General features: G+C 31.5%; 1 protein-coding gene and 1 non-coding gene across 4 annotated transcripts in view; one reads left to right on the forward strand and one right to left on the reverse strand.

The window, feature by feature from the left end:
• The window catches only part of LOC123711772 (tensin), an 87,706-nt gene that overhangs the window by 62,325 nt on the left and 12,330 nt on the right, over nt 1–13,051 (reverse strand). The gene's annotated exons all lie outside the window — the stretch shown is intronic.
• Nucleotides 4,157–4,228, forward strand: Trnam-cau. The gene has a single exon. It is a non-coding gene; the product is annotated as a tRNA-Met (tRNA).

A 13,051-nucleotide genomic window follows, 5' to 3' on the forward strand; every position in this document is an offset into this window, starting at 1 on the left:
GAAAAACAGACGGAAAATAAAATTGTAAGCCACATACATTTCAGATGTAGGACATCTGCTGCACAATACAAGGTGTCAGATGTTACAGTAGCGTACACGTGGCCTAACACCTGCCGGCACACGTCTGTGATCGCAGCTTCAATTAAAGCAAAAAAACATCTTCCGCACTAGTAAATGCATTGACACAACTGCGGCATTACTCGAGTCAAATTTCAAACAGCTGTCCGATTCAATTTGAACTATGAACCATCTGTTTCGTACATTACAATTCTATACTAAAATAATTACTGAAGATGAAATGTGTGTTTAAAAAAATTATAAAACTTCGTCGAAAAGTGAACCCGGTACCAGATTCAAGAATTCTACCCGTTACTTTACATGTTAATTATTACGGTTTTTATATATTACAGGTAAAAATTAAGTAACTTCTACTATAGACGCAGGAAAAACAAGAGGTTGTGTGATTAAATTAATAGAAAAATATCTTTTGTTCTTGAAAAAGATTTGAATGATTTATTTCTTCTTCTTTAAAAAACAATGAATATCAAACTGAAATAGTTGTACAACAAATAATGATTTGGTGTCTTTCGGTACATAGTTTCTTTTACAATAAATGTTGTGTATTCAGTATATACCTGGATTTAATCCAATTTATGATAAATGCTCAGCACTGTCAGTCGTAGGGATAAGGAAGCAATTGAGAAATATGAAAGATTAGATTTATAATACATAAAATTATGCATATTAGTAGAAGCAATAAAAACCCGCGCGCACAAAACACTCACGAATTAATATAACATTGAATGCTTAATAAAAAATAATACCAACTTTGGCAAATATGGAAACAATTAGTACAAAAATGTAACCAAGCCGAAGCATAAGATAATCTGAAATAAAACATGGCGATTGGCGGTGACAAAAATTATGTATTTACCTCAAGTAATAAAAAAAAATATTATGAACAGCAGCTAAAGACAAAAACCGGCTGAAACAGACGACAAAGGCGATATTTATTCAAACAATAAAGCGGTGCCACAGAATGTATCAATTCGGTTGAGATTTATGCGTCCGTAGGTACTTATAACAGCTTAAGTGCCAGCAATAATAAACAACTACATTTAACCAAGGTTTTAAATGTCGTCTTGTACAAAGGAAATGAAAACAATACGGGAATCTGACATGTACTAATGTCTATGTCCGATAAGTAAGAATGATTCCCAAATTGGACAATAGAAGTGTTACTTTTAGTTGAAATGAGGTAATTAAGGAACATAATTATTTAAATTAGTTAGATTACAAAATTGTCTGGATTACCTTGTGCTTGGAAATAGCCGATATTCCAATTATTTCAATATTCGCCATTACAGGATATATACCAATTAAAATTTATGTAGTTTGTATTAAACAGATTATGATCCTTATTCTTAGATTATTATGCAAGGTCCCATGTACATTTGACAAATAAACTCACTACATATATATTGAAATGAAATTGGCAAAACGTCGTGCCAATATTATTTATGTGCATAAAGAAACACAGCTTTGAAATATATAATTATTATATTTATGGCGATTTTTTATCGCTTACTTTGAAGATCAGTAAAACATAGTTCATTTATCATACCTACAATACTCTTATGTTAAACTGACACAAAAGTATTGGCACGTTTTCCATTACGGTCGTTTACGTAACGGTATAAAATAAAAATAAAATATATATATATTTTTTTAATATATGATTTTATACTGATTTAATTTTAAACTAACGTTTCAGATTTTATTCAGCAATCATTTTCTATATTTATTATAATAAAGTAAACGTGAAGACATACAAACAAAAAAATCTATGATGAAATCAACATTAAAAGAGTGTATATGGGTCATCAAAATATTGTTTACGACTCCGGACTATAAAACTCTTCTTACACAATCCAATAATTACTTCCGATGTTAACTTCGAGTTAATTTATGCATACGATAAGCTGACACTGTTTCCTTCATCTTTGAACCAATTTCTCTTATCAGTGCAGGCGCTTGCTTTAATGCTTTCGTAAGTTCTGTTTGGTCATCGTTTCATAACTTTTTTTTTGAAAGTAGTAGGCAAACATATCTGATGTTTGGCTTAGTTTTAAAACGATAGAATTGTTCCACGACGAGATGCATACATGTTTTCTTTAAATACATCTTTTCTCAAATGTAATTAAGTAATAAGAAATTATTTTCAAATATGAACGTTGCGTCACGTTGCCTGTTTTTACTGATCATTACTTAAGTGTTGTAGTAAAGCCTAGCAACATCCGTATCCGGGTTACTATGATTATTGAAAGAACTATGGCGAAATTGGTATCCGTCCTTTAATAACTATATTAAATTAGAATCGACACTTTGTTTGCTTACTAACTCGTCTGGCTTTTTGGCCCTGAAACTTCATTAGTATCGTGAAATATCAGTGCAGTGTTTGAAGTACTGATATATTGAATTTTAGATCAAAGAACAAATGAAAACATTTGTCGTTTCATGATATCATCATGTAATGATAGTTATAACCAATAAAAAACTATCCCTATATAATGTAGAACCAAGTGGCTAAATCTATACACATTATATGTTGAATTCCTATTAATAAGACTAAAACGCGGGTGCTAACGAATAAACGCAGGTGTATCTTAGTAGGCGCATCACGCAAAATGTCCCTACGTGTTAGTCGTAATGATACTTTTTCTCGTATCAGTTCTATAAATAATTGTTGTTCATTCACTAGCCGTTTGGATGAATAAGATTTACTTAGTTCTTGTCTTTTGTTAACGCGATGACTACACATTTAAATAAAATACAATAAGACAAATTTTCAGCAGTGGCAGGTGACTGACCTCAAAAATGACATTTGTTTGTACATTCACCAATAAAAATTGTGTTTCCTGAGGAAGGTTAAGAGATATAATAATAGTATAACTATTGTTAAAGAGGTCGCAAAAAGTCTTGCCATAATACATGAAATCTAAGTGGGTGAAGCTGCGGGCAGAAGGTAATAAACCGCGTTTTTATTCTAATAATATAAATTCGTATTAATTTGATCTCTCTCTCAAATTCGTGATGACCCAATCGGGGAGTTCTACCAAAGGTACTACGAAATTTGGAGTGCGGCTTCTTTATAGATAAATGTCTCTACGTGAGCTGAAATGTTGTGAGTAATGTTTGTATAATAATAAATAACATTCATTCACGTATCAATAGTCGTAATAGTGGTGAGCGCATTTACGAACAGTTACATTGTGAACAAGTGTTTCTTAATACAATTAAAATCATAAGATCCCGTCAATGTGAATAGTTATATAATATTAAGACATTTGTTATCAGTTTTAACCGACTTCAAAAATACGAAAAAAGATTTCTTAAAATTTATTTTATAGAATTAAAATACCAATGAAATATCTTTTATAGGATGGTGAATGATGATAATAATAATAATAAATAAATAATCACCTTCATTTGAAGGCCGAATAATGTAATGTCCTGCTCTGAAGTATATAAATAGGTCGAAGCTTGTTTTAACTTCTAAAAGATAAAGTTTGTTTGCAGTAATCGCAGGAACTACTTAAACAGCGTTGACAATTATTTTTATAGTACGCAGAGCAATTTTGAGTTCCAGTGCCCAGTAAGCTAAATTATTCCCGACCCGATTTTCGTATATATATGCAAGGATTTGTCACTTGCTTTTTTCCTTTTAAATGATTTGTTAAATATTTAACGACATAAACACATATTCAATTGATAATGTCCATTCAACGTCTTCAAAGGAAAGATTGAGTAATAAATAACGAGTCCCATTTCTTAGAATATAATCTAAGAGACGAAGTGCGCATTTCAGGATGCTAAGTAGACAAAGGTGATTAATATTCTATGAGGAATCTTAATTGGTACTTCCAATTAAAAGGGATTCCTTTTAGTCAGTTATTGTGCTAATTGGATAGTATTGCAGTTATTTATATCTAGATACTAGTTTCCGGCAAGAGACTTACTTAATTATATAATTAAATCATCGATTATGTAGAACAGTACACCCCTACTGTGCTACGTAAAAAAAAAATTCACAAATAATTCAATTTTTTTTCAACAATTACAACAACAGATTAAGTATTTTAACTGTAATAAATGTAGCAGAGTGGCGCAGTGGAAGCGTGCTGGGCCCATAACCCAGAGGTCCGTGGATCGAAACCACGCTCTGCTATAAACGTTTTTATATTTTGCTAAATTGATTTGTATTATTCTTCTTTACATTTTTTTATTTTATGTTAGCATACTACTAACATTAAAGAATATGACTTAAATTCCCTTTTGTAACATAACCGCACCCTATGAGCGATGATGATGACTGGCACACCTTTTATGATTGCGAGGGTCAGTCCCTCTAAGAAAGAATATTGCGTGTGTTCAGTATACACTATTAGTGTAACATACCACAATATTAGCCTTGTCACAACAGACATCAAGACATGAATAAATTATGTATCGCTGAGAAGACAATTCAATCTGTAGTCCATGTTTTGAATTATATCGAGATTTATGATCTTGGAATTAATTAAAACTTACACGTCTCTTATCTAGAATCGCAAAGGTTTTTCCAAGGAAATTAAAATCACTAATTATCGAAAGAAAAAAAATTATTACGATGTTTATAAAACGTAACTAGCTTAACTTCTTTTTCCCAGTGTGTATTTAATTGTTTTAATCTTTATATTAGTTTGTTGTTATTCGAATCTTTGAGGCCCGATTTGTATACCTACTAGTCATTCCTACGAATTACAAGAAGTATTATTATTAAATATAAAAAACCGTAGTCTTTTTTGTAGAATTACAAATATATTGAGCAATGACGTCAAGTGGTTTTAGTGGTTTTCAACACTCACGATGTACGTTTAACCCCGCTGTGAACAAATGAACATCTTTGCCCAGATCTAAAAGTTTGAGGATTTATAAAAATATATTATTTGTAGAGCGCTTCTCTCGTTTTCAGAAAACATAAATTGCATAAATACGCGAAGTAGAAGATGGAGATATGAAACCTTACAGTAAGTTGTAGAATCATAGATGTAATAAAAGTTCGTAGATCAATAGTTCCATATAAAGTAATTATCTTTAAAGCATTGCATGACCAAAAACACTGAATATATTGATCAATCGCATGTCCCCAGCGAAGCTCGGCCCCTCGTTCCGTTATTATGCAATACAAATTAACAACAGTTTGCTTATTTAATTTAACGCAAGTGTTATGCTCACTTTGAATTTGTACTTGCCTAAGCGAATAATATATGTACCATTGTGTAGTCAATTAAATAATCCAGACATTATTTTGCAGTAATTGACAAAGTAGGGAACTTATCTATAATAAATCAAAGTTTGGTTGTTTTTCTATCTAATTCTAAACTTATAATGTAAAATTTCATTACATTATTATTTTATGTATAAAATAGCTGTTACGATTTACATTCTTTTGTTTATGACCCTATATAATCTAAAAACATTTAGTTTCTTGGAATGGATTTATAATAGAATATAAAGAGCCGTAGATTACGTTTAAAAAAATATTTCTTTTTCGTTTAAATTATAATACCAGAGAGTAAAAATTTCTTTAAATAATTCAGAAATGATATTGTCTCAAAATTCGAAATTTTTAGTCAAAGAGAAACAGTTGAATAACATAATCACGATTGTATTTGTGTCAATAGATTTATTGGCTTCGCCTAAACCGGGAGGGGAAAGCCTAACTGCTTTCATCCTTTGTACGTGCGCATGCGTTTAACCAAGATACCCATAAACTATGACTTCATAGCTGAATTATGATCCTATACGAAATAAATAACTACGGTATGCGCGAGACATAATATGAACAGTGAACACGAGGCCTTTTTATTTTCTACCGATTTTGGAATAATAAACTTTTTAATCACGTTATTCTAGAGAGCAATCTCGAAACCTACAGGCAAATCTTCATTTTGGCTAGGCTTTTCAGCATGTGTTTGCCCCAGGATGCTTCAGAAGGGAGTACCTTCTTTAACTAGCAAAGTTCTAGTAGTTTGTATTATTTTGTATGTTTAATAAATAATACGATGATAACTATTATACAGAAATTTCTCTTTTATAAGTTCTAAAACGACATGCGTGCTTAAAAATAAAATATTATTTTGCACACCTACACATCAATTATTCTACAACAGAAATTTAAAATAAGTAAGGAACAAAAATATGAACAAAAATAAAAGCGCTAATTTAAACTAAAACCTAATTAAGAGCTAAAACTTCCTCATGATAAACAAAATTACGGTAAGTGGAAAGATTGTCATTACATATATCAATTGTGATGATGACACAACATTTTTCTTATTAAATCGACTTCGTCGTAACAGTCATGATTATATTTAGCTTAAACTTAAAACAGTCAAGGGCTAACATTCGCTCCTTGAAATGTAATGGTTTTCTCAGCAGTATGTGCCATATGTAAGAAACACGTGTTCTTTTAATAATAACGAGTGATTCACCGTATTTTTAGCGTTATAACGAAAATTTCTCAACTTGGTTATGATTAAAAATATTAATAGCGATTCGGAGACCACCCATGTGTTTCTCATAAACAATAGATGATGATTATTTAATCTGTTGAATAAAAATAGTTTCTCGTGCAAAATATCATAAAATAGGTCAATCTGATTTTTACTGTAGGTTATAATTACTCTATAGTTGTGTTTGTACAGTTATTTGTTATAAAATAAGAAAAAACCGTAACTGTTCTGTAATTGCGCACACAATATATCTTATACATATAATGTAGTTTTAAATAATTGACGTAATTTCCTAAAACGTAAAATTAAACTATTTTTGTTACGTTTATATTGAAATAGCTTAAGAGAGCGGTAAGTCGGACTACCTAACTACAAAAAAAAAATGGTATTTGGACATACGGAAGTCATAGTTTCCGCTTAAATTTCTGAATCCAACCTATCGACTTTTAATGATTTTAGACATTATTTATAAGATCCTTAATTTTTAAACAGCATTTTTATCTTGCATGTAGTTCAAACTTGTGGTGTTGAGACTTTGACCATAGAATTCCTCCATAAAAACATAATTCGACCAGTGTCTCGTCCATTTCATATTTATATCAAAATGTATCAAACATTTTCGCATTTAGATTAGGTACTACGTGTCGAACGTATTAATTGGTATTTCAATAAACAGTAAATGTTTGACTGCTGTAGGCATTCATCGGTATAACTCTATAGCAGATTAAATCAAAACTCAATTAATCTTCGTTAGTTGCATTTCATGTATTTCAATTAAATTAAATCTTGACGTATACGGGCCGATTGTGAGCAGGCTTAATAAAGACGGTTGGATTAAGGAATGTCTCAAAGAAAAGTGAATTTACCAGACATGTTAATGTAGTAATCAAATAATAAAAACTGTAGACATGTAGACAGAGTTGACTGGTTCAAAGTGCGACTGTCAACTTTCTGGCCGGGCATTCGAGCCCCGCATTCTATGTATCTAATTAACAATGGAGGTAAACAATGTCAGGGCCACGTGACTTTTATTTTAGTTAAACATATGCAATCGGAAGACCCGTTAAGGCTTATAACGCCACTGGATTATAACTGTTTGTTACTAGCGTAGTGATTTATTCAAAATGGACCAAATAGCGACAGTAGTAGGTGAATATTTCCATACCTTTCCTGTGACTTAAAATTGTCTCGCTGCGGAATATGTACTCGAAGAGTGTTTTTGCTTGAAATGGGAGCACACGACGTACGCGGCTTTGTTTGTTAAATGTTGAAACTTCAATGACGTCATGTGTACATACTGAAACGTATGGCATTACGCAACTTGATAGAGAAACCTACAAATTAAAATGCGCTGCCTGTAAGGTTCTGCATAATGACTAGAAAGAATAATTCAATGAATTTAGCTTTCGAATTCCGAGGAAAGAACAGAGATGCTCAATTAAGGCCTCTTAAAAACATATTATATAAGAGATTTACGCTAAACTTCATACAGGATTCACTTCCAAGTAATCACTATAGGTAAAATACACTTATCCACATAATATAAAACGACCCCGTTGCATTCTTAATGCAAAAATACTTTTGGAAGATGTTCTTTGTGTCCAAGTGACTCACGAGAAAGCTTTGTATGCGTAAATATTTTGTGTGAATTGGCCATAATATGATAATAATTGAAAATATATGCGAATAACCCTTGGCTGTGAATTTTTTTGTACTGTGTACTCATTTAAAGTTGCTAAGGATTCGAGAATCAAGGTCGAGTAAGGTGTGTTTTTAATTGTGTACTTTAACAGTTGAATGGTAAATTTCGACAACATTGAATGAATCAAGCGCTCGTTGTTATTTTTAGGTGTTAACAGCCATTGTTTTAATAGAATTAAACTTTGCGTTTTATAATAAAACACGAGATTGTTATATACGGTAGGTACAACTTTTATTTATCTACGACATTTTATAGAAACCAATTGTACGTATAGACCAAAGACGTAAACTGTTAAAACTTAAAAGTATAGTATAGTATAGACTTCATTGGCGTAACAAGATAAAAATATTTTAATTTTTTTATCTTTTGACTTATTCTACGTTTGTAGAAAAAACGACAATAGAAAAAAGTTATTTAATACATTGAAAGTTTTAATATAACGAATTATCTATTTATAGAAAGTTTATTTAAATATCACAAAAAAATGGAATTTTTTTTAATTTAAAATGTTGACTATGCTAACTTCAGAGTGTCGATTTTTTGTGACGAAGTGCACGTGCATTGTAACATTTTACTCTCATCATTTTTCCCTGACGCGCCAAAAGACGTATAACTTCAATAGAATGAAACTTTTTTGTAAACGTACGAATTATAACATGTTACTGACAAATATACCATAATCTTATAATTTAGTAAGTAAATAGTATTCTGATAAAATAAGAAAGTAAATGTTACTTTGCTAATTAAATGCAAGCCGTAGGTTTCAAATGTTTGCTGCTACTGTATACATAAATAAGCTGGATAAGGTCGTTAGTTGAATTTTGTACTAGTCTTGGACTTAAACCATTTTTATTTGTTTGTTTGATCTTTATGTTTTGTTTCATGAGTGCGTCGCCATTGCCTACCATTTATATGCATCTATTCTATGGCAACAAATTGCAATAGAATATTTTTACAAATATATCTTCAAAATGATGAAATAAGCTACGAAATGTAATTTCTAATTGCTAAATCTAGTAATTTACTGAAAAAATGGTTATGAAGCGCCCTTTTTACTATAATTTTAGTTACTTATTTTCTTTAAGTTAAACTGAATCTAGCTCTGGCTACAGCCACATGATAAAGACTCTGGACCCCAGACACCAGGCACTATTAAGTACAGTAAAAAGATCTTCATACATTCCTACAACTAAGTAACCGCGAACTTAAACGACCAACACATCATGTTCATTTATGCGCCGTAATGACAACTTGATGGTTGTGTGTGTCATCGAATGGAGCGAATGAGTGGTGACTTGTGAATGGTGTCTTGAGAGTGGTGAGTGGTGGTGTGAGAATGCTCGGTCGTGGGTCTTCACGGTTGTCAGACGATGCTCTAATTAATCAGCGGTTTCCCCATACAACCGTTATCGAATTACATAGGGTTGACACGCGTGAAACATTTTGTAATGAAAGTTATGTTTGATTCTGGCTGATTTACAAGATACAGTGAAATAATATAGGACTGTATTTTAGCTTGGTGTTTGATAGCAAATAGTAGAGATGTTTCTCCTATCAGCCATGGCCTAAAATAATTTCAGAGATTTGTAATTAGTAAATCATTCAATATTTTCAAATAAATTATCAATTTGATGAATTTCTTAACCCGTGGATCCCTAGACCGTGAGCCATAATAACGAATGTCTTGAGATGCTTTTAAGATCTATGGAAAGCCGATTATTACGATATTCATATGTATCTATTGGTATTTAAAAACGTCTAACAGTAACTTGGAGATAATAAACGACCTTCACCGATGTACCATATGTCAATAAATATATTGCACATTGACAAATTCTATACCAATCGAAAGTCTGAAGCCCATAGAATATGCAAACGTTGAGTTGCCTTTTCTTTTCAGGTCACAACTCGGGTAGCCAGGTATAGACAGGTAAATCGATACTAGCATTTTGCACCGGTCTGATTATTGAATTAAAATAAAATGAAAATAAATATTATTTCATTATGAACACGATAGTACAGGATTGCCTGCGAAAAATCAGTCCCGAATTCCGATTGTCGAATTTTGAAAAGTGAAATATTGAATGTGAGTGAATATGTGCGACTTAGACTATTATATTTAGTTTAGCTAACTAGTTCCAACTCGTTTGGTGAACCGGCCTTTGTTCTTGTTCTTTTATCCATGTGATCTACAATTAATTATTTATTATTCCAAAATTAACTTTATAAAAATATTAAAATAAAATGAAATATCAAGAATACGATTAAATTCAACCATAAACAGATTTATTACTAACGTTAACTGTGAAACAATTTTTAGAAAAAAGTGATGTAGGTAGATATTAATTACGCATGATAATTCTCACCAAATCAGGCACAATCTATTATTAAATACTTAGCTAAGAAAATGTTTCGTTATAAAATATTTAACAGTAGTTTGTTTATGAAAGAACATTTCAATGAGATTGGAGCGTATTTTGAGCGACTTTTATTTATTCGAATTTTAAATTTAAATGTCAGAGCTACAGTTCCGAGAGTTACGAGTAACTGACAATTTACCTTATTACTCTTTTTAGCAAATGTACCTTTACCATAAACATATCAATTTTAAAGCATTTGTTAATTATTTACTACATGAGGATACCATTACTGGGACAAATGCCTGCTATGACGCCTAGGAGGTTATGACTATTATTAACGTCTTCGAATTTTGTTTCTAAGTTTTGCCGGTTTCACGATTTTGTCCTGCACCATATGATCAAGGGAATTTAATTGGCTTTAGCTTAAACCTTAGTTTATTGCCGTTCTACGATGGTTAAAAGATTAAGAATATACATAGCGCAAAATCACCAGGATACCCCACATACACACCTTCTCGTACATACGCACACTTTTACACCAATTAGGTGTTGCTTAGTTAAATGTATAATCATTTTTATAGATTTTTCCCTTTTCTTAAAATTGGAACCTTTTTGTAAATAATAATTATTCCATCTTTGGCTTTATTTTTAAGGTGATTTTTTGTTAGCTGTAGGATTACGAAATAAATTAATAAATGATAATTTGCAGGATTGACACTATTTTTTTTATCTACAGAAAGACAGATATTATTTTCAGGAGTACAAACACCCCGTAACCCAAAGTGTACACATCTCTATTATAAACCAATTTTATTTTATAGAATAATAATTGCCCTCCCACGAAGTCAATTAATGACTAACTATAGATTAACCTTATATGTACGTAATGATTATCTCAAAATTAGATTCCATATCAGTAAAGGTATGGTGGCAGTAAGTAGGTACAATGAAATAATTAGGGCATTCTCTTCTACTAACAGTGAAATTAAAACACTATTATTTCAATAGGGCAATTTTTGCTTCTGTTCCACTTCAGTAGAAAATGATGCAGAATCTGATTAACAAAGAATGCCGTGGAAACACTATGAGCGCTGAGAGAAGATATAAATGGAACAGTAACCGTCTCCTGTCTCCCGTCATGCTGCACTTCTGCATAAGGCTTCGGTATATCTTAAGTGACCTTGTGACCGTGGTGTGACCGGGTGCAAAGTCTCCATAGAGAATACAAAACAGGGGATTACCTTTTTTATGCCTTCCTATGCTCAAAATATTGAGAATTTAACCCAGCCATCCAGGGTCTGATGTCCGATGAGATAACGTGGTAAATGCGTAGGTATATTATAGTATTTGTTTTGTCAACAAACAGCTTAAATAATTCTTACACTCTCCCCATTGTTTGCAGTTTGTACTTCAGACAATAAAACTTCCTGTAATAATTTACCTCACAGCTTGGGACTTAATTTGCTACCTCTCCAACAGGGAATTGTTTGCTAGGAATAGTCAAGGGTTATTTTGCGGTCGCATTGTGTCAAAAGTCATAAATCAAGTTGTAACACTCGAACTTTTAAATACACCAGGTGGTCGAGCTATTTTTTACGGTAGTGTTTATATATATTTTACGACTTTTATTGGAATACATTTTATTCAATTACGCAACAATAGCCGTGATTTGTGTACGTGTAGGGTCGTTTGAAACATTTTTTATTTTTAACTAATAATGCTTAGCTCAGATAAATAGGTAAATTTGCCTAGATATCGCGACTTCAAAATCATCTTTGAAGTACAAGGTAATACAGCTGGAGTTATAAAAGGTTATATACGCTGATATACATGATTTTAATAATAACCATTTAAATATATATAGTTTTAGTAAACAAAAGTCCTATAGTAGGCATGGACAGATCAACGTTTTAAGATATTATGCGCTGATAGTTTTTAAATAAAGTTTAATTATCTTTTGTACTGAGAGTTCCAATTTAGAACAAACTTTATTATAGAGATGAGTCAAAACAAGTGTTGGCCAAACAGCTGGTTCGCATGCTCTTCGAAGCGTGATATTTTTTGTAAACTTGAAGTTTTGTGGTAACAGTTTGTGTTTCATTGAAATATAATCTCCGAAATTAAATACCTCGAATGTATGCCCTCTAACATATCATTAAATGTGTGCGAATATTGTGCAATTGTTTCCCTAATACATGACAGACTTAAGATCTATTCGTATAAACTTAATTAAAGTATACAATATACATTAATAAATGTCAGCATAAAGATGGATTGTTTTAAAAGCAATATAAATTTAAATAAATAAGTTAGTTGTTTCATTGATCTAACAATACATAGATTTTTATGATCTGTGTCGATTTAACTGCGTGTGATTCGAACAGAAAAACTCGGTTACATGCTCTTCAAACAGGTCAAGGAGGGTAACCTAT

The sequence above is a fragment of the Pieris brassicae genome, chromosome 7, assembly GCF_905147105.1.
Source record: "Pieris brassicae chromosome 7, ilPieBrab1.1, whole genome shotgun sequence".
Taxonomy (NCBI): domain Eukaryota; kingdom Metazoa; phylum Arthropoda; class Insecta; order Lepidoptera; family Pieridae; genus Pieris; species Pieris brassicae.